This window comes from Mandrillus leucophaeus, unplaced genomic scaffold (genome assembly GCF_000951045.1).
Source record: "Mandrillus leucophaeus isolate KB7577 unplaced genomic scaffold, Mleu.le_1.0 Scaffold92, whole genome shotgun sequence".
Lineage (NCBI taxonomy): Eukaryota > Metazoa > Chordata > Mammalia > Primates > Cercopithecidae > Mandrillus > Mandrillus leucophaeus.
Window position 1 is genome coordinate 3,629,811 of NW_012110030.1, and position 20,575 is coordinate 3,650,385.

Sequence of the window (20,575 nt, forward strand, 5' to 3'; positions counted from 1 at the left end):
CTGTAATCCCAGCACTTTGGGAGGCCAAGGTGGGCTGATCACAAGGTCAGGCGATAGAGACCATCCTGGCTAACACGGCAAAGCCCCGTCTCTACTAAAAATACAAAAAATTAGCCGGGCGTGGTGGCGGGCGCCTGTAGTCCCAGCTACTTGGGAGGCTGAGGCAGGAGAATGGCGTAAACCCGGGAGGCAGAGTTTGTGGTGAGCTGAGATTGTGCCACAGCACTCCAGCCTGGGCGACAGAGCGAGACTCCGTCTCAAACAACAACAAAAAATGTAATCAAAGCCCCTAATCTTTTGTTTGGGAGATTTAGAATATCTCCATAACTATTTAAGAACTTAAGAGCCTAAACCTGTTCTCTGGCTGCTTGAGAAGTGTTACTGATTCAGGTGGTGTTTGATCCCTCACCCCGACCCCACGTGTGTATTGAACAAACAAGTTGCTACAGCAGAAATGAATGACCAGGTCTGAGTGATACTTTTCCCCTTAATTCTCAATTTCATAGTCTGCATTCCAGCATGTTTCAGTCCCTTCTTGTTACTTGACATTCCACCTCTACTACTTAGTAAACACTTATAATCCACTTGTCACCCATATTCAGCTACTTGCTAGTCAACTCCCAATCATAAGGACTCTAAAAAGGCAAAGGGAAAAAAACCTGGCAGATTATTACTTCAAGATTTCCCAGGTATATCATCTGAATCTTGAAGCTGGAAGAAACCTTACTGTTCTTTCCAAGAATGCATTGGGAAGTAGTGCTTCCTCGGAATGCACTTTCTCTAAAAGCAAGTAACTCTGCATAAATGAAATCATTGTTTTCCTGAACAGGAGAGGTGCTCTAAGTGGCAAATGAAAAAGAGATTTCCTTTAGGAAATTAAAGTCCTATGTCTTGTAAATGACATATACATGTATGGCCAGAACAATGAACAGTTCTACTTAAAAAGGAAAAGGTTAACAGAGTAAATATGTAGTATGAACATTTCTAAGGATGCTGAGACATTGCTATTCTGTGGTACTAACTGCACTCCAACTATAATGGGCTTGTTTAGTGTTCTTTGGGGGCTTATAATTACTACAGTAAAAAAAAAAAAAATACAAATCTGTCGTGTTCCGGCCAGGTGCAGTGGTTCATGCCTGTAATCCCAGCACTTTGGGAGGCCGAGGTGGGTGGATCACCTGAGGTTAGGAGTTTGAGACCAGCGTGACTAACATGGAGAAACCCTGTCTCTACTAAATACGCAAAATTAGCCTGGTGTGGTGGCATTTGCCTGAAATCCTAGCTACTCGGGGTGCTGAGGCAGGAGAATCGTTTGAACCCAGGAGGCGGAGGTTGCGGTGAGCTGAGATCCCGCCATTGCACTCCAGCCTGAGCAACAAGAGCAAAATTCCATCTCAAATAAATAAATAAATAAATAAATAAATAAATAAATAAATAAAATCAAACCTAAATCAGTCTATAATTTTGCATATTAAGAATAAAGTTGACAACCTTTAATTTAGATTCTTGTTATTTCATTTCATATATTTACTTGTTTGCTGTTTGACTAGTATACAAATTACCTAAAGGCAAAGCTTCATTTTTAGCTAAAACCCATAGTAGATGGAAGGGCATATATGTTGTAGAGGGAACTCTGAAACATTCCTAAAGGAAACTATCTGGATATGATAAAAATATAACCCATTTAACCAGATAGAACGAAAACAAGTAAGTTCAGCTACAGTAAAAACTTGAAAGAACACTACTGATGTGTTGACAGACAACCCCAAAAAAGCTTTAAATTACACTTTCAATAATAATAGATTCTGCAGAGTAGGTCTTAGAAAAACAAAAGAATCTGGATTCTATCCCAGTACCTGAGAAATAAGAAAGAAAAAAGCCAAGGGAAAAACCATGCTCTCTGTTGGTATAATTTCCTGCACTTTTTTCTCTAATAGTAATAAAAAAATAATAAAAAATAAATTTTTAAAAAGGCTTTCACTGGAGAGTAAATTACTTAAAATCAAAATAAAGAGGTAATCAGTTGAGACTTCTGAATTCTGAAACTTAAGGCTCTTTAAATTTTGGAAGCAACGAGTGAACAGTATAAAAGGAATTGTGAAGTGAGGGATTTCTCCAGCTGTGCCACCTCCCTCTGGCTAACTAGCAAGTTTCCTAACATTTATAACCTGAAAACACACTTGCTTTGCACAGAATATTTGATAGGGAAGGTGGAAAAGCCTAAGGGTCTGGCCGTCTATCTATGGAGGAGATCATCTATATAGCAGAAAATAACACTAATATTCACTATTTTTAAAAAGTGACCTAACTAAATCATAATTTATTCATGTTGTTAAAAACATACAAATCCTTTTCCACAACTGAAAAAATAAAATAGGCACAAGTCCAGAAACATAATGAATTTCAAGTTTTATAATTAAAAAAACATTGCTTTTTATTTCTTGGAGAACAATATATTGTCATAGAATAATAAATTTGTGGATAATTGTTTAGACAAAGATTATATTTAATTACTGGTAATTTTTCTTTACTATCCCTTGGCTGATATCCTCCTATACACTATTGGAAAAACCAGTTACCACACACATATGAAAAATCACATTTGCTGAATATGTATGTCTCCTGCATATTGGAGGGGAGATATTGGGTTTAATTTATTCACAAAGATTCATTTCATAAACTGAACAAAATTTGCTGAGGGCATTTTAGTAACAAATAAATAAATATTGGATTATAGTGTGTTTAATCTTCCCTTGACACAACATATTTATCTAACTCCTGTTCTATCTATCTCTTTGCTTATCTATAATTCCTAAGATGTCTTCCCTTCCCCACAGAAGTCTGGCATCTGATTTCACTGAAACTGCCCTTGTTAAAGTCCTTGACTTTCCAAAACAAACTATGAAGGGCTGTTTTCAGTTCGACTCATTTACTTGAGGCACTTGACACTCTTGACCCCTCCTTCCTTTAAACTGTCTTCAACCTCTGAGACAGCATGTGGTCCCTCTTTGCATCTCTCTAACTCCTACTCTGTTTTTCTCTCTATTTCACTTCTCAGTTCATTCCTCAAATCTTCATATTTCTCAGAAAGGATTGACATTAGCTACTTTTGCCGGCCCATGACCTGGTGTCCTTTCTTTAGTAATACTCCTCCCCAACCCTCAGTCCATGTGCTTCCTTCCAATGGGTTGGCTTCAGGAGTGAGCAGGTGACCTAAGATGGGCCCACCACAGCATTGAATTCCCTCAGCCACAGCCATCAATCATTCATGGATGGACGAATTCACCCAGGGCAGTGAATGCAAAACAGGATCAAGTTATATTTTGAACTGTGGGTTTCTAAGCTGGGGAAGGTGTGCTGTATGTTACCAAGAGGAAAGACCCAACTTGAAAACAGAGCCTGAGAGACAGAGAGAGACAATTTTTGGAGATGAATATGGGAGCCTTTGGATACTGCTGTGTCTGAAAGCTGTACTGGGGCTTCCACTTTCCAATAGGTTGTTTCTTTCCTCCTTTCCTCTTTCCCTTCCTTCCTCCCTCTCCAATCTCTCTTTCTTTTGCTTCAGTTTCAAAAATCAAACCACTCTAATATGCCTAGGTTCTACTTTTCACCATTTAGTTCTCAAATTCTATTTTGCTTATTTCAATATTATCCTTGACTCCTAAAGATTAATTTATTGCTTAATACTAATAATGCAAATTTTCTAATCCATACTTTCGTGTACTCTATCATTTAAACTGTAGAAAAGTCCCATAGGGTACTCAACATTCGTTAGAAACTATCTGAGCTCAACAAGAAAGCTTACTAGGCTTTTGCCAGATTTTTATTATTATTTCATATTGTTCCTCAAGATTCCTAGAAACTGAACACCATATTGGTCTCAGATCTATGAAAAAAATTATTCTATCCTTAATGTATAGTCCTTTTGTCTTTATTGATCCTCACTGTATTATCTTTGATATTTTCCTGAGATTTTAATGATTTTAGATTTCACATTGACTTAATTTTATGCAGGCTGTGCATAGAAGAACTTGAAACCTCTGAATAATGTATTAATTTTGGATTGATTTTGGGTGATAGGAGTTTTGTTTGTCTGTTTTTTGAGACCGAGTCTCACTCTGTCGCCCAGGCTGGAGGTGCAGTGGCCCTCCACCTTGCCCAGCTAATTTTCTTTTTTTTTTTTTTTGTATTTTTAGTAGAGAGGGGGTTTCACCATATTAGCCAGGCTCGTCTGGATCTCCTGCCTTTGCGATCCGCCCACCTTGGTCTTCCAAAGTGCTGGGATTACAGGCGTGAGCCACCGCTCCCGGTTGTGTGATAGGAGTTTTTGCAGAAATGGAATATCATGTACAAACATCATATTGTCTTTCGGAAGATCTGGATATCTGGTCCTCTCTGTCTGACATTTCATAGTCCTGGATTTTCTGTTCTTTTTCTCTCTGTAGACTCTATTCTTGCCACTAATCACAAAACATACAAGAATCCCATCCCAGACCGTTATATTTCAACCAAGGATGATTAACGCTTATTGTGTATCACTAATCTGCAGTACACTGCAATCAATGTTCCTTTTACATAAGGTAAAATTTTTTAAAAAGTAAATAAAAAAATACAGCTTCCATGAATTAGTGGTGTTTCACAAATTAAAGGGAATGTCCCATAAAGAAAAATTTGTGTTTTTCTCTATTGAGAGGAATAAATTAATAATAATAGTAAGATATGAAAGCAACTTATGGGGAAATTGATGGAGCTGTGTTTGTTAATTTTTTTTCAAATAGAAGACATTAAGTCATAAGTTAATCTGTTCATGAATCTAAAAAGAAATGCTTAGTATTTCTACAGTAAATAATAAAAATAAGGCAGAGAAAGTCAAATATCTAGAAACACATATAAAAGAGTTTGAAAACCTCTTATATACCTAATAATAGTAGGTTTTCATATTTCTTAAATTTTATACCTTTGTAAACTTTTTTTGTTGTACAAACAGGGAAACACGCATCAACACAACTTGATTGTTTTACTGATAGGTATTCATCCATGTAAGCATCACCTAAGTCAACATAAAATACATTGCCTTGCTCTAGAAATTCTCATATGTTCCTTTCCAGCCATCATTGTTTCTCTTCACTTTGTGAGAATAGCATCTTAAGTAGTATAGTAAGAATTCACTTGTCCTCCTCTTTAGGTAGATATGCATACCAAAGGATGAAGTTCAGATTTGTCTGATTTTGAGCCTTAAAAAAATACATTATACATATTTTTAAGCCTTGCTTCTTTAGCACAACTTATATTTGTAAGCTACAGTTATGTTCTTTAGCCCAACTTATATTTGTAAGCTACAGTTATGTTCTTGGGTGTGTTATAAACTATTTTTATTGTTCTATTTTCTGATAAATGGCAAAAACCACAGTTAGTGTAGGCAGCCTACTGGTTATGAGCATTTAAGCTTTTCAAGCTATTAATGGTGCTTTTATGACTATTTACATATACATATTTGGGTGGGCATGGAAATGATTTTCTCTAGGGCATTTACCTAGGCTAGGTCATAGGGTATACCTATCTATGTGTTACATATATTAAGACCAAAGTGCTTTCCAAAGGGGTTGCACCAAGGCATTATGTAATTTTAAAAATATATATTTTATATTTGCTTCATAAATAAAATTACTGTGAGTCGAGGTAAGATATTTAAAAATACAGACTACGGTTTTTATGCAAATGCTTTACTATAGTCCGTCCAATCTTGAGGACTGATAGAAAGTTATCAGAAATTTGTAAGCAAAGTTATCGTATAATTGGACATAACTTTAATGCCACATTAAATTAGTAAATATCTGATGATGGGATCCTTTATCTTTGAAATGTACTTTTATCTGAAATACGCTTCTAAGAAAGATATAATGAATTATTTAGAGCATTTCACAATCTTTGTGGAATTTCCAAATGAGTTTAAATAGTCAATATTCTCAGAATAATTAACATGATGAGTTCTGTCTGATTTCTGGTCACCTAAAGCTTGGCAGTTTAACTTATAATGTTTTATATACCTGTTGTTTTCACTGTAATTCAGATGTTCATCTTATTTTTATTATAAAATCGCTTATTTTAACCCGGTGAACTGTCAATAAAAGTTGAAGTCAAGGAGGTATTTTAAGATGTATAAGGTCAAAAGTCTTCAGTTTAACATCTGTTTATTATTTTTACCTTGTCAAGTAAAATATAATGTTTAATGAGTCTGTTAAAATCCTTTATGGCTTGAGAGCTGATTTAATTTGTATCAAATAATTTTATATATGGATGTGAGTTTGTGTATTGAACAAATGAAATTACTATTCAAAGATTTGAGTTTACTTTTATGAAAGGAATATAGATTATGATCTTGAATGTTTTCTAATCTTAAATCAGTTGACTCTTACACTACACTATGGTAGTATCACCTATATGTGTCTGTTGTGTGCAACCTATGTCAAATTATTGCGCCTAAAGCAAAATGTATTTTGTTATTCAGAACTTAATGACAGTCAGATATAAGAAGTTTAAAATGCTGCCTCCTGTCTAGACACCATGTGAAGCGTGGGAACTTGTTGTGGCACCATGTCACTATCTTGTTAGTAAGAACAAATGTTTGTTACTGTCTCTTCATCAGAAAATAATATATCTTTTAAAAAATTGTAATCAAAAATTTGCTAAATTTTTTAGGGGAAAATAAGGACAAACTGCTTACATTACTTTCTAATCAATTATCAGGATGACTCCAAATTTCTTAGAATTGTTTCAGTTTTTGTCCAGTATGATTCTCTACTATTTAAAATCTTGCTTCTCCTATGTATAACAACTCCTCAAGAATTTGTCCTTAGTCATTTTTTTTTCTCTTTTTTATATGTTCTCTTTCCCAATAAGGAGTTTATTTATCTACCTTCAATTACTATAGTTACAGAAGTAGTTGGGAAATTTTATATAAAACATGTCTCCTTTGAGTACTGTGTTTGTCCTTTCTGACTTCTTGCTACACATTCTACCAACTCCGTAAACTCAGCATGTTAGATTAGAAAGCTTCTGGCTAGAATGTAATAACAAAGATTCTTCTGCCTTAAGCAACATAGTCCAGACAAAGTATAAAAAATATATGAAATAACGCTTTTCAGGCATTGGACAACAAGTAGTGTAGGACTATGATCCCAAAAATAATTAAAACAAAACAAAAGAGGCATTCAATTATACCAAATAATTGCCTATATGACATTTCTAGGCAAGCAAAGGGAGACAATCCAGCTACCTTGTGAAACTGAGGAAATAGAAATCAAAATGTGGAGGGTGAAGGAAACTAGATTTTACAGGGCAGAATAAGAGAGAGGAGTGAGCTGCAAAGAGAGATTATTCTGTAGATCTTCAAGGGACTCCACCAAGCCTTTCACTGAGCAATTGTCTGTGTATTCATGAGACAAAACTACCAGAGATCAGGGAAATGACTGAAAGAAAGTAGCAGGTAAAAATATTCCTGGAACTGTCAGAGGGCTGGGAATAATTCATGTTTCCACCTGTGACAGTAGAAAGGCCTCATAATACATAGGACTGACATCATCTAGCACCCTCAGAAGCATATTTCTTTAGTTTGGAAGCTAAATTAGCTTGGTCTAAACATTTGTCAGGAACTGAGAAAGCTTAAAAAAAAAACTGATTGATAAAAATGTAAATAACATCAATTTATGTCATTAAGTTCCCAGAAAAAGGTGGCACAGGTAGAGAACAAAATACTTGAAGAAATATTGCGAGAATTTTCCCAAGTTGCTGAAAACTATAAACCTACAGAACAAAGAATAAAAAGAACCACAAGAAAATAAAAATAAAGGAATCACTCCAAGAACTATCATAATGGAACTGCTGAAGATCAGTGACAAAGAAAAAATATTGAGGTAGATGAAGAAAAAGGAAATATTGCACACAGATAAAAAGAAAGAAAACAGGCTTCTCACCAGAAACTATTCAAACCAGAAGACAATGGAAAGACATCTTTATAGTATTGTGGGGGAAAAAAAATCCATCATTCGAGAATTTTTTCCCATTGAAAATATACAATTTATACAATGAAATATAGTACAAAAATCTGTGTCCTTGAATTTACCAGTTTCTTTTTCTTTTCCTTTTTTTTTTTGAGACAGAGTCTTGCTCTGTTGCCCAGCCTGGAGTGCAATGGTGCGATCTCGGCTCACTGCAACCTCCACCTCCTGGGTTCGAGCTCAATCTCAGCCTCCTGAGTAGCTGGGATTACAGGTGCATGCCAACATGCCTAACTAATTTTTTCTTTCTTTAGTAGAGACAGGGTTTCACCATGTTGGCCAGGCTGGGCTGGTCTCAAACTCCTGACATCATGATCCGCCCGCCTCGGCCTCCCAAAGTGCCGGGGTTACAGGCGTGAGCTACCACACCCAGCCAAATTTACCAGTTTCTTAGATTGAAATTTTAAAACTCCAAACAAACAAACAAACAAAAATAATTGGATTCATTTAAAAAAAAAAAATTTTAGTCTTCGAAAGACTAGTAACAAAATAAAAGGCAAGTCAAACTAAGACTGGGTGAAATATTTGTAATACATGTATGTAATAAAGGACATAGCACTAGAATATAGGATCTTATAACTCAATGTAAACCCAAGAAACTTAATTAAACATGTTTTTAAAGTCATTAATTTCACTAATGAAGTTATATGAATGGAAAATAAACACATGAAAAGATGATCAACATCATTAGTCATTGGAGAAATGCAAAACAAAACCAGAAAATCACAGTAAGATAGGACTACATACTCAGTAAAATGGCGAAAATTAACTTCTGTTATAGTGCCAGGTTTTATTGAAGATAAACAGCAACTCTCACTCATTGCTGATGGAAAGGAAAAAAATGCCATAGTCACTTTGAAAAACAATTTTATTATTTTAAAGTTAAACATGCACTGTCCATATAAACCAATAATTCTTCTCTAGGTATTTACGCAATAAATGTATATGAAATATATTTACACGCAAAAAGTATATAAATATATTTACACACACACTATATATAAATATATTTACACTCTATATAAATATATTTACACAAAATATTTGAATATTTCTGCAGCTTTATAAATAATAGCAACATCTGGACATAAAGTTTTACAAATGGAAATTAAAACACAACATACCAAGACCTATGGGAAACAACAAAAACAGTGCTAAGAGGAGAGTTTATAGCAGTAAGTACCTACATCAAACAAGTATGCAGATTTCAAATAATCTAATGATGCATTTCAAGAAACTATAAATGCAAGAACAAACCAAATTCAAAACTGGTAGAAGGAAAGAAATGATAAAGATCATAGCAGAGCTAAATGAAATAGTGACTAAAAAATAATACAAAGGATCAATGAAACACAAAGTTGGTTTTTGAAAACAATAAAATTGATGAAACACTTTCCAGACAGAAGAGTGAAGACCCAAATAAACAAAATCAGAAATGAAAAAGGAGACATTACAATGATATCACAGAAACACAAAAGAATATCAGAGACTATTATGAGCAACTATACACTAACAAATTGGAACACATAGAGGAAATGGATAAATTCTTGGACACATACAACCTACTAAGATTGAATCAGGAAGAAATAGAAAAACCAGAACAGACCAATAACAAGTAATGAAATCGAATCAGTAATAAGAAGTCTCCCAACAAAGAAAAGACCAGGACCACACTGCTTCACTGCTGAATCGACTTAACTTTCAAAGACTCTGCACCCCATGTTTACTGCAGCACTATTCACAGTAGCAAAGATACAGAATTGACTAAGTGTCCATTAATGCATGAATGGATAAATAAAATGTTGCGTGTGTGTATATACATATATATACACATACATATATATGTGTGTATATACACACATACACACACACATATACAATGAAATACTATTATGATGCAAAAAATGAATGAAGTCATGTCATTTGCAGCAACATGGATGGAACCAGAGGTGATATGAAGTGAAATAATCCAGGCACAGAAATACAGATATTGCATATTTTCACTCATATGTTGGGGCTAAAAATGCTGATCTCACAGAGGTAGACAGTATGTAATGATGGATGCCAGAGGCCAGGGAAGAATATGGGTGGGAGGTGGATGATGAGGAGAGGTTGGTGAATGAGTACAAACATACAGTTAGACAGAAGTTGTAAGTTCTAATGTTTGATAGTAGAGTAAGCTAACTATAGTAAGCAATGATATTTTGTATATTTCAAAATAACTAGAAGAATTTGAATTGTTCCCAACACACAGAAATGATAAATGTTCAAAGTGATGTATACCCCAAACGCCTTGACTTCATCATTACGCATTCTATGCATGCAACAAATCCTCATATGTACCCCCAAAATATGTAAATATGTGAATTACATATCAATTTTAACTAAATGAGAAATATGATAGATCCATTCTATAGAATGTTACTCAGCAGTAAAAAGGACTGCCTTACTTACTGGTTCATATGACAACATGGATGAGTTACAAAGGTAGTGGATACATATTTCAGCTCACAGAAATGACATGGACAAGGAAATGGAGGGCTGAGAGAATATGTGGCATATAGTAAGTACCTATTAATAATTGGATAAGTGATTATTACTCTTGTGTATAAGTGATTTGGTTTGAATGAGAGACAGAAGATACTGGCAGCTCATGATATGATTCAGTTTGATTTTCTTGCAAAGTTTGAAAGAGTTTTGTCAGGGTGACAAAAATTTTACATAATTATTATGATGATTACATGGTGCATCTGTGTTCTAGAATGTATCAGTATCTCATTGTTTTTATGGCTGAATAGTACTCCTTGTACAGATTATGTTATATTTTGTTTATCTATTCAGTGGGTGATAGGCATTTGGTTGTTTCTAGCTTTTGGTATTGAAAATAGTGCTGCAATGAATATTTGTGCTCAAGGTTCTGTTTGAACACCTATTTTTAATTCTCTTGGGAGCAGAACTTCTGGGTGATATGATAATTCTATATTTAACTTACTGAGCACAGTTCTTTTTAAATAAGATGTATTCTTTGTTGTGTTGACAGTCTGGCTGATGAGGTTACAGAAGATTATAAGTACAGATACATGTAGATATTATTTCCTTAATACAAATCTATTACTGATATATACACATATATATGTTTAGAAAAAACTTACATTAACATTAAAGTGTATTACCAATAATGTTATTAGTGATAATAAGAAATCACCGTATGACAGATTCCATATTAAATGCTAAGAATATGAGCATAAATAAGGAAAAGTCTCATATATGGTTCTTGCCCTTAAAAAATTAAAATCTAAATGAATATAGACTATATACAGGAGAGTTAGGAAAAAACACAAGGTGAATGTGACTCAGAGTGAGGATGGGTAAAGAACTCTTATGTGTATGGCCTTGAGAGATAAGGTCTGTGTGGTGGATAAAATCTGCAGAGATTTATATGAGGGTAGAAACTATACACGTAAAACATTCAGTTACCAAATTACCAGAAACATAAAGTCTGTGACAAATGAAATTTGGATTGTTTCAGAGCCTAGAAGTAAATTCTAGCAACCTGACCTTACCAAACCAAGATCCAAACTGGCATCCTGCCCAGTCCTCTCTGAAACCTGGAACTGGACTTTCTGCAGGCTGGCTTTCAACATGGAATCAAGCTTTGGTTAGGTCCCCAGCCAGCTGGAAGCACAGATGTAACAGTGGTCAAAAGATTTTTCTGAGACTGAGAAATCAGATTTCTTTGAGAATTCAGGAAAGCTACATGAAAAGGCTTTCCAACTCATGGCATCTTTGAATCTCTGCTGCTGTTTCCCATGACCTGGGAGAGAATGGATTTTGTGGTTCAGATCATTTTGCAGGATGAGAGTTTGAAACCCATAACAGATGGATGATTAGTGATTTATTTCAGGAAGGCTTCCATTTCAATCTTGCATCCCAGTCTTCCATCCCAGAAGTACTCATTAGCACCCTTGGAGCAATCATTGAAAAAAGTACTTACAACTGTCAAATTAGCTTTATAATAACATGGCACAGTTTATATGACTGGTTGCTTATGAACTACTGAAACTTCTCTTAAAATGGCCATTGTGTGACTATTTAAATATTTTTGTTTTACCACATTCTTCCCTTCAGTTGTTTAATAGCCATGAAATAACAGTGAAGAATTGAGTGAAGGCAGTGCAGAAGAAGTTTACAGAGATGCTCAACATCCTTGGCTTTTTATGGATACAAACTCTGGCATGTGTATATAACAAGTGAGCAGCTTATAGCATTTTGCATATAGATAGCAGTGCTATTACTTGTTTATATATTTCTTTCTCTTGATAGTGTGAGGACTCCTTAAGAAGGGCATATGTTTTCTTCATTTCTTTAGCTCAAACAGGCCATAGATATCAAACTTACTGGCAATTTACACATGATTATTAGTGAATGAATGAACACACAATGTATAGATTTCTTAATGGTTCCAGTGATGACTTTCAGGTAGGTCTCCAGCTAAAGTTTTCTTTTCATTGTCAAGCAATATGCCGGCCAAAATGCATTCATTACTGCCACATTGATATTAGCTTTTGCTCAGAAAGACCAAATAAATGATTTGATTACCTCTTATTGCATCATGGCATTTTCTGTTTAATTTTGATGCTCTGGGTTTTATTTTCTTTTTGTTTTGGGTATTTTCTTTTTGGTCTGTTTTAATTTTTTTCTGTAATATTTTCTATTTTTCAAATGCATTATTGAGAGCTGTGTTTCCCTTGAATAAAAACAATAATATTTGAAACGACCTTCAGATTTTACAAAAATGGTAAGCTTCAAATAACACTTAATTTCCTTTAATAATTCATTATATCTAATTTTTACTTCTTTGTTCTTATAAATCCACCTTAATATTAATGATGCTATCTCTCAGTCACTAATAATGTAAATTCATGAAGACCATTGAGCAAATGACATATATTTTGTCTTAATAATGTTGTATATGTGCATGTTTTTTTTTTTTTGTGGGACAAGAGGGTGGAATAGAAGGAAGAAGGCAAATAAATTCAGAGTATTTTCCTTAATGTATTCTGAAAAAATTTAAAATATACTTTTCCATATTTATCTCCTTTTTATTATATCCTTATTTAAGATGTAATTTGATTCATAATAATTCTGCTATAAGATGTGTCAAGCTCATTTAAAAAAACATGATAAAATTGCTAAATAAACTCACAATGTGGCACAGGTACACACAGACAGACACACACACACACACACACACAATAGCAATAAAACCATAGTTTAAACCAGCAGGATATTTAAAAATAGGGGCAAAAGACAGTTCTCTTATAAATTGCTCATCTTCTCGTACATCTTGTTGCTATGTTCATTGTTTTGTCTAGTAAGGAGGATCATTCTGACAGCTATAACTTGTTAATGTTTCTCTATAAAATATGACGAGAAATATTATAGATATTCTTATGATCTGTTTGACATTTTAAGAGTATTATTTATACAACACTGAAAGAATGAGGACACAGTAGTCACATGTTCTTTACTCTTCAAAATTAGTCATCCTCAATTACCTCCATGGCGGCATCAAAGCCATTTCTCATTTGGCTTTGTTTAGAGAGGTAAAATTTCTCACTTCCTTACCTTGAAGTGCCTAAAAGCACAATTGGGAAATAGAAGGCTAAAAGAGATGAGGTAATATTTATTGACAAAGGGGATAACAGTTTTATACAATGGTTAATACTGACATAATAATATATAAACTTGTTAATATATACCAGTTAGAAACAAGTGCTCCATTTTAACTTCAGGTTCTAAATAACATTGTAAGACATCACACTTTATTTACTATTTAAACTTTGTCCAGGAATAATACTTTTTAAAGTTCATTGAGTAAAGGGAAAAAATGTAATATCTATTACTAGCCTAATGCCAGTTCCTAAATAGGGTAGAAAAAGTGGAAACTTCCCTGGAATCATTGTACATAGTCATGCAGGACCACTTTTAGTTATCTATGTCCTCCTTATTTTTACTTTCGCCTCTAGCATACAACATGTTATTGTCTTTAAAGTGTGACTACAATTCTAGTTTCCTTTATACTCACAGCCGCTAAAGACGGCTATTTATTTATTCAGTGAATATCTGCTGTGTGCTTACTGTTGTTCCAGGGACTGTAATACAACTGTAAAGATGAGGAACAAGTTCCCACCATTATGAATTTAACAGACTAAAGGTGTACAGGGAAATGTCCCAATAAAATGCAAGATACAAGTGGCAGCATCTTGAAATATGGAAAAGTAGGTTTGCCTTTCTTTTCTTTTGAGTGGTTAATTTGCACACCTGCAGCCTCTGGACTGATACGCTCTGCCCTGTGAACTTCTGCCCGTTCCAGGAGTAATTTACTCTGTGGATTTGCTCCCAGAGAGATGGGACTCAAACACATCCTGATTCATTTTTGAAAGCTTTTATTGAAGATGTAAACGATTCCAGCTTTATTTGCTTTTAGGTAGAAGTTTAATATTTCAGAGGCTACAGAATAGAGAAAACCAAGTTTTAAACTATCCAATGCTCGGAAAAGATAGCATAACACATGAATCTTGTTGAAAGGTTGTGAACCTATTACCATTTTCAATTTGAATGTTAGTTTGGGGTTTGATAATATGAAAAAACAAATGTCCAGTGACTTAAGTTCAGAACAACACTGCTGTGTCACTAAAACTCTATCCCAGAGGGGAGGGAGCTTTGAAAATGATGTACACATACATTAAAAACAGATTTTTTTTAAAAGCAGCCAATGTGGTGAAAATATTTTTTTCTATACGTATATAGTTTTAAACTCTATTTAGCCATATACTTATTACATCCATTAGAGTTTAATGTGGAGAAACAAGCTGAGCAGAAATGTGAGCTCACATTAAAGGGCCTGGAAGTGTTAGAGAAAAACATTTTCAGAAGGGATTTCCTTTCTACGTCATCAAGAAGAGAAAGACTGGATCACTTCAGTGAATAAAGAGTTAAATTGTGTGTGTGTGTTGGAGGGGTGTGTGTATACACACAGGAGGAGGTAGAGGTGAGGAGAAATGGTAATGCCAATTCCTCAAAAATATTTTTACTTTTGCTATAAGATTCGCTATTTGAATGTTTATTCATCTGTTCCTAAGAGAAATCTTGTTCCTAGCCAAGAAAGGTAATGTCATATCAATATAAATATTCAACCATACATAGAATTTCCTGATCTGGTAATCAGGAACAAGGATACTGGTTAGATATGCACTATTTCTGTTACTATCTTCCTAAGATATATCAAGATAATTGCTTTTTGTGCTTCAGTAATATCCTATGCATACTATTTCACTTGCTGCATTATTTTAAAATTACATGTTTTTGTATGTATCTCTCTGCTTAAGGACAGGGAATCTTATTTGTGTTTCCATTCCTGGCACCTACCTCAGTGCTTGGCTGAAGATTAGCACACAAACAATGTGTACTCAAAAAATGGGTATGCTTACTGGTAGGTCAAGCTCCTCTATGACTCTTCAAGTTACAACATTCTTTCTTTACAAACATTTTAAATAGAATTTGCATATTATACGACAGGAATTAATTATTTGCCTAAGAAACAGAGCATTTGGATGGCATAAATCTAATGGAATCAGTAATATTCATGCGTCTGTTGAAAACCAATCAACCCGTTTAAGATTTCAAATTATGATCTGAAATGTGAAAATGATTGGTAGAAGATTATCAAACTCACTGGGCTGGACAGAGCAGTATGTCAGCACCTTTGCTCACGTCCACAGCCTGAAGGGTTTTGAAGGTAAGCAGCGCCTTCATCATTTTGGCATTCTATTTTAGTCTAAGTCTACATCAGAAGCCTGCCAGGGCTCAGTGCTGATAACAAAGCACTATCGCTTTTCAAAGTGACAGAGCACAGTGACATATCAACACCAGGACTTAAATGAAAAGCCCCTTCTAATTTAACTGGGAATCTGCTGAAGCTGTATTCAGCCCAGCACTCTTGTTTTCAATTAAAACTTTCTTGTCGCAGGAGAAAAGTTTGGCATATCCTTTTATTTTTAACGACAGTTATGGAAGTGAGTGGAAAGGGTAGTGTAGTGTAGAGTATAGATGGCCCAGTAACAGCTAAGTACATACAGCCTTTTTCATCTACTAATTGCAGTACCTATGGTTCAACAAAAGTTTTACCTAATGACTCATGTTGCTGAAAGAGTACTTCCTCTCAATACCACTGCTCTTCCAGGAAGGCAACTCACGCACAGTGTATAAGGCAGTAAAGGGGAGATGATGTATCAATGACTTCAGTACCTGCTATGTGCCATCTACTATGAGTAAGAAGGTAGAGGGTTCTTACCTGTGCTATTTCATGAAATCCCTACCAAGGTGTATGATATAAGGAAGATTATTTTCAGTTTTTTGTTTTTATAGGAAAAAACAAAGAAGTTTTAACTAACTTCTGTACAGTCATACATCTTGTAAGCAGTGGAGTTGGAATATGAATGTGCATCCATGTCCAGTTAGTCCAGTTGCTGTAATTTTAAAGTGGAGAATTACGGGTAACGTCAACATAGTGACATCATCATACTTTTCTTTTTAAATGTTATGGCACATTCAACAGCACATTTTCTTATCATGGAATTCCTGAAAAAGACTTAGTCCATAGTCTAATTTTGTTCCTAAAACCAGTTCAGGGCAATTCAGCAAACCAAATTTCAAATACAAATCTATCACACATCTTAGAATCTGTTTTTAAGAACTTTATTTGGGTGTCTGTTCTTAGACTATGGCATAGTTCAACAGAATTCCCAGAGAATTTACTGTAAAGATATGGCTAAGGGTGTTGTTTACATATCACCTAATATCTTTATGAAGCCTTAAGACAGATGTTTCTCTCAAACCTCAGTGCTAACAATAACTTTGCAGCTTAAAAGTAACTGATATTAAAAACTTTGTATCCCACAGATACCACCAGTTATATGACTAAGGTTTTACCCTTTTTGTTTGGTCACTAATACTCTCAGGTTTGAATTCATTAATATTTTAATGAGCTTCTGAATTTTTTCCATATCTAAATTTACACTTAGATTGGTTTTAATATTTTTCTTTCTCTGTACCTTTGCATCTTTATCCTCATTTATTCTATGTTACTATGTATATTTTGATAATCACCTCTACTACTTTTGGGAGTGGGATGAACTATCAATAACAAACTAAACCGAGTCTGGACTGGAGTCAGAGAAAGGGTGTGGGCCAGACTTCTTGGTACACTTTCTATACCATTAGATCAAATCAGCATCTTTCAAAGTATTTCCTCATATTTCGCGGTGGTGTTTCAAATCACTAAACTGAAACATTATGTTTTTTTTGTTTGTTTGTTTGTTTTTTTTTTTTTTTTTTTTTTTTTTTTTTTTTTTTTTTTTTTTTTTTTAGATTGCTAGCAGTGAAAGAATAGACTTCCCTACTTCAGGGGATAAAAACCCTCACTATTGTTGATAAAAAATAATTTTAGTCACAGACACAAGCACAGCACCAGTTAAAATTTTCAAAGGAGTATTTCCCTTTAGGGATAAAAAGAAGTTTCTGGCAATTTGTCTCCGAGACAACCATTAAGCATAAAAAGTGTTTTACATATATATGAATATATTTAGTGGAGCTTATGACCCTCCCTTAGAACACATGTTTCTTCAAAAAGTATTTTAGTGAATTGGCTCTACATCAAATCTCTGTCGTCTTTAAAATGGCATGAGTCAGTCTGCCATCCTTTGATTGATCAAAACTTGGACCAAAGAAGGGCGGCCATATGGCACCCAACTCAGTAATGCTATGCTACATACTGGAGAATCTGGAATCAGTAGATGCCAAGAAGCAGAATGCATAGTGATGTATGAATTAATGCAGGCAGACAGGAATAAAAATATTGATGCATTTTTAAATTGATATTGATACATATATGTCAACGAATAGTTACCGAATTATTTTCGCTTCCCAACAAATGCTCTAAAGAAAGATTATGAAAAAGGCTTTGGTTCAAGGGAGGAGTCAACTAGAATTGAACATACATTCAAATTCATACTTTTGTTTTGTTTTAATTTTTTCTTTTGGAATATAATAACACTGGCATAAGAGATATCATATGGATATATAATTCAATCATTTTGTAAATTATTTTCTGAGTACTTCCTAGTGCCAGATACTTTTCCAGGCTCTGATGATAGAGCAGCAAGTAAGACAGCCATGCTCCTGTTATGGAGCTTAGGTTCAAGTATGGCAGACAGAAATTAAAAAAGAGAGTTCTGCACAAGATAATTTCAGATAAGTACTATGAAGAAAACAGGGCGATGTAACAAAATAACAGTAATCGGTAAAGAAGGAGTTACTTAAAACAGGGTGCTCAGAGGTGACATATTTTTGAGACCTAAATGGAAAGGAGTCAATTATAAGATATGCGGATGGAATGCACACTGCAGAATCATCGCAGGTACCTAGGCCCTTAAGTGGAAATAAGCTTAGAATGTTGAATCAGAAGGAAAGCTTCTGTGACTTGAACATAGGGAATGGAAGGGGGTAGGTGGGAGTTGAAAAAAAGGAAAGACATCTTGATAATATGGGAGGCTTCTGTTGAAAATGACTTTTGTCTCTTGGATAAGCAAGACTTAACTTATCTAGACTTTACATTTCTCATAAGTCATGAGCTGATCTTTGGGAGTCCAAGTCTAAAATATCCTGATAAAGTAAATCTTCTTAGAGTCCTAGTTAGGCTTTGATTATTCCTTCACATTGACTATGTCTGGCCTTTAGAAACATGCTGTCTTTAACTAAAAGTGTTCAACTCGTTAACTGTATTAGTAATGTACTGCATTTTAAAAGTGATGGATAAAATATACGAGTAAAATAAGTTCTCCCAAAGTGCTCACTGCCATTAACTGGGAGTGTTGTCCATTTTTGGAAACTACATTAAACTCTTTTAAGATGTTGGAATGCTACTCTATAAATTGCTGCTTTGGTTCAGCAAACAGGAAAAGCATTTCTAGTTAGCTAAACTCTAAGCACATAAAGGTGAATATATAAAAGCAACGAACATTTAGGAATCTATTTTTTAAATCAATGGTTTTCAGCCTTTTTCCAAATGTGACACCATTCTCACATCCATCTCCATTAGTAATATTCCTCAATGGGGGAATAGAAATTACCCTATATGGATATTTGAATAATTTTATCCCATTTTGAGATGAAATTCCTCCTAGGGAAATACATTCCCCTTTTCACTCTTCCCCAAGAGTTATTCTTTTAAAGTTATTAATTATATAAAGAAATCCACTAAGTTACTAAATGCCTTCTTACCACTACTGCATATGTAGCTTTGCATTCATAAATTTGGCAACTTAGTAATCCATCACTTGGCTAGTATCTGCCACCCAGGGCTTTGCAACATGCTGGTATAACAGGATCAGATGAGAGATGTTACTCACACAGTCATTCATTTAACATACTTTTACTGTGTAAACACTGAGTGTAGGATACTATACTTTGTGCTGGGGATAGAACTGAGGTAAAGAGACATGATTTCTACCTCATGGAGATCATGGTGTAGTATGTGTGTGCATGAGAGATATAAGGTGGGATGGTTACAGACAGTAGCCATCTTTACAGACAGATTACAGTGATGTACAATGTACAGTGGTAATGTCTATGATGGAGAAAGCACTGAGTGAAATAGGAGTACCAAAAATGCTACCTAGCACAGGTTGAAATAGCCAGAGACTATCCAGAACAAGGAACATTTCGACAGAAGTTGAGAAAAGAAGTGGCAATAGCACGCATAAAGTGGGACCTGAAAGAGGAGACTTCCAGATGGATTATTTTAAAAAATTCTGTGGTTAAAAAATATGTTTCATTAGTTTATTAATATTAGGTTATATTACTGCATTTGTAGATTTGGTGACAGGAAGTTGAGGTAAAATCTCCTCTTTTGGTTTCTATTTCCTCTGTGCCACCAGTAAATGAAATCATCTACTTAGTTTAAAGGGAAAAGTTATGGGCCCTGAAGTATTAAGCATAGGTGAGGAAGTATGAAATATAAGTAGTGAGATTGGTTCCACTTACCGCTGGGATGCAAAATGTTGCTGTAAATTTGTGTTCCTATCCTAATACTAAGAACAATAGATGAGCTACAAAACTGTAGATTTCCTTTTTATTTTTAACTTATCAGATAGCTGAAGATATTAAAAAAAAAACTGAAAAAGACTAAAGAGAAAACAAATACCTCTTTCTAGAAGCAACTATATCTGTAGTTACTTTTATCCCTTGCTGAGTGACAGGAAGAGGAGAAATACACTGTAGACCTCAAGGAATAAGGAAAAAATTACTATGGTGGCTCACTATGAACCAACTTTCCTAGGCTAGGAAGTTCCTTGAACTTTGGTCAAGGCAAAGTTAGAAGTGTTATATAAGTAGAGCCTTGAAAAGCACTTTTAAATTAGGGCTTATCTTTTTGGAACACTCCCTGTAGGACTTCA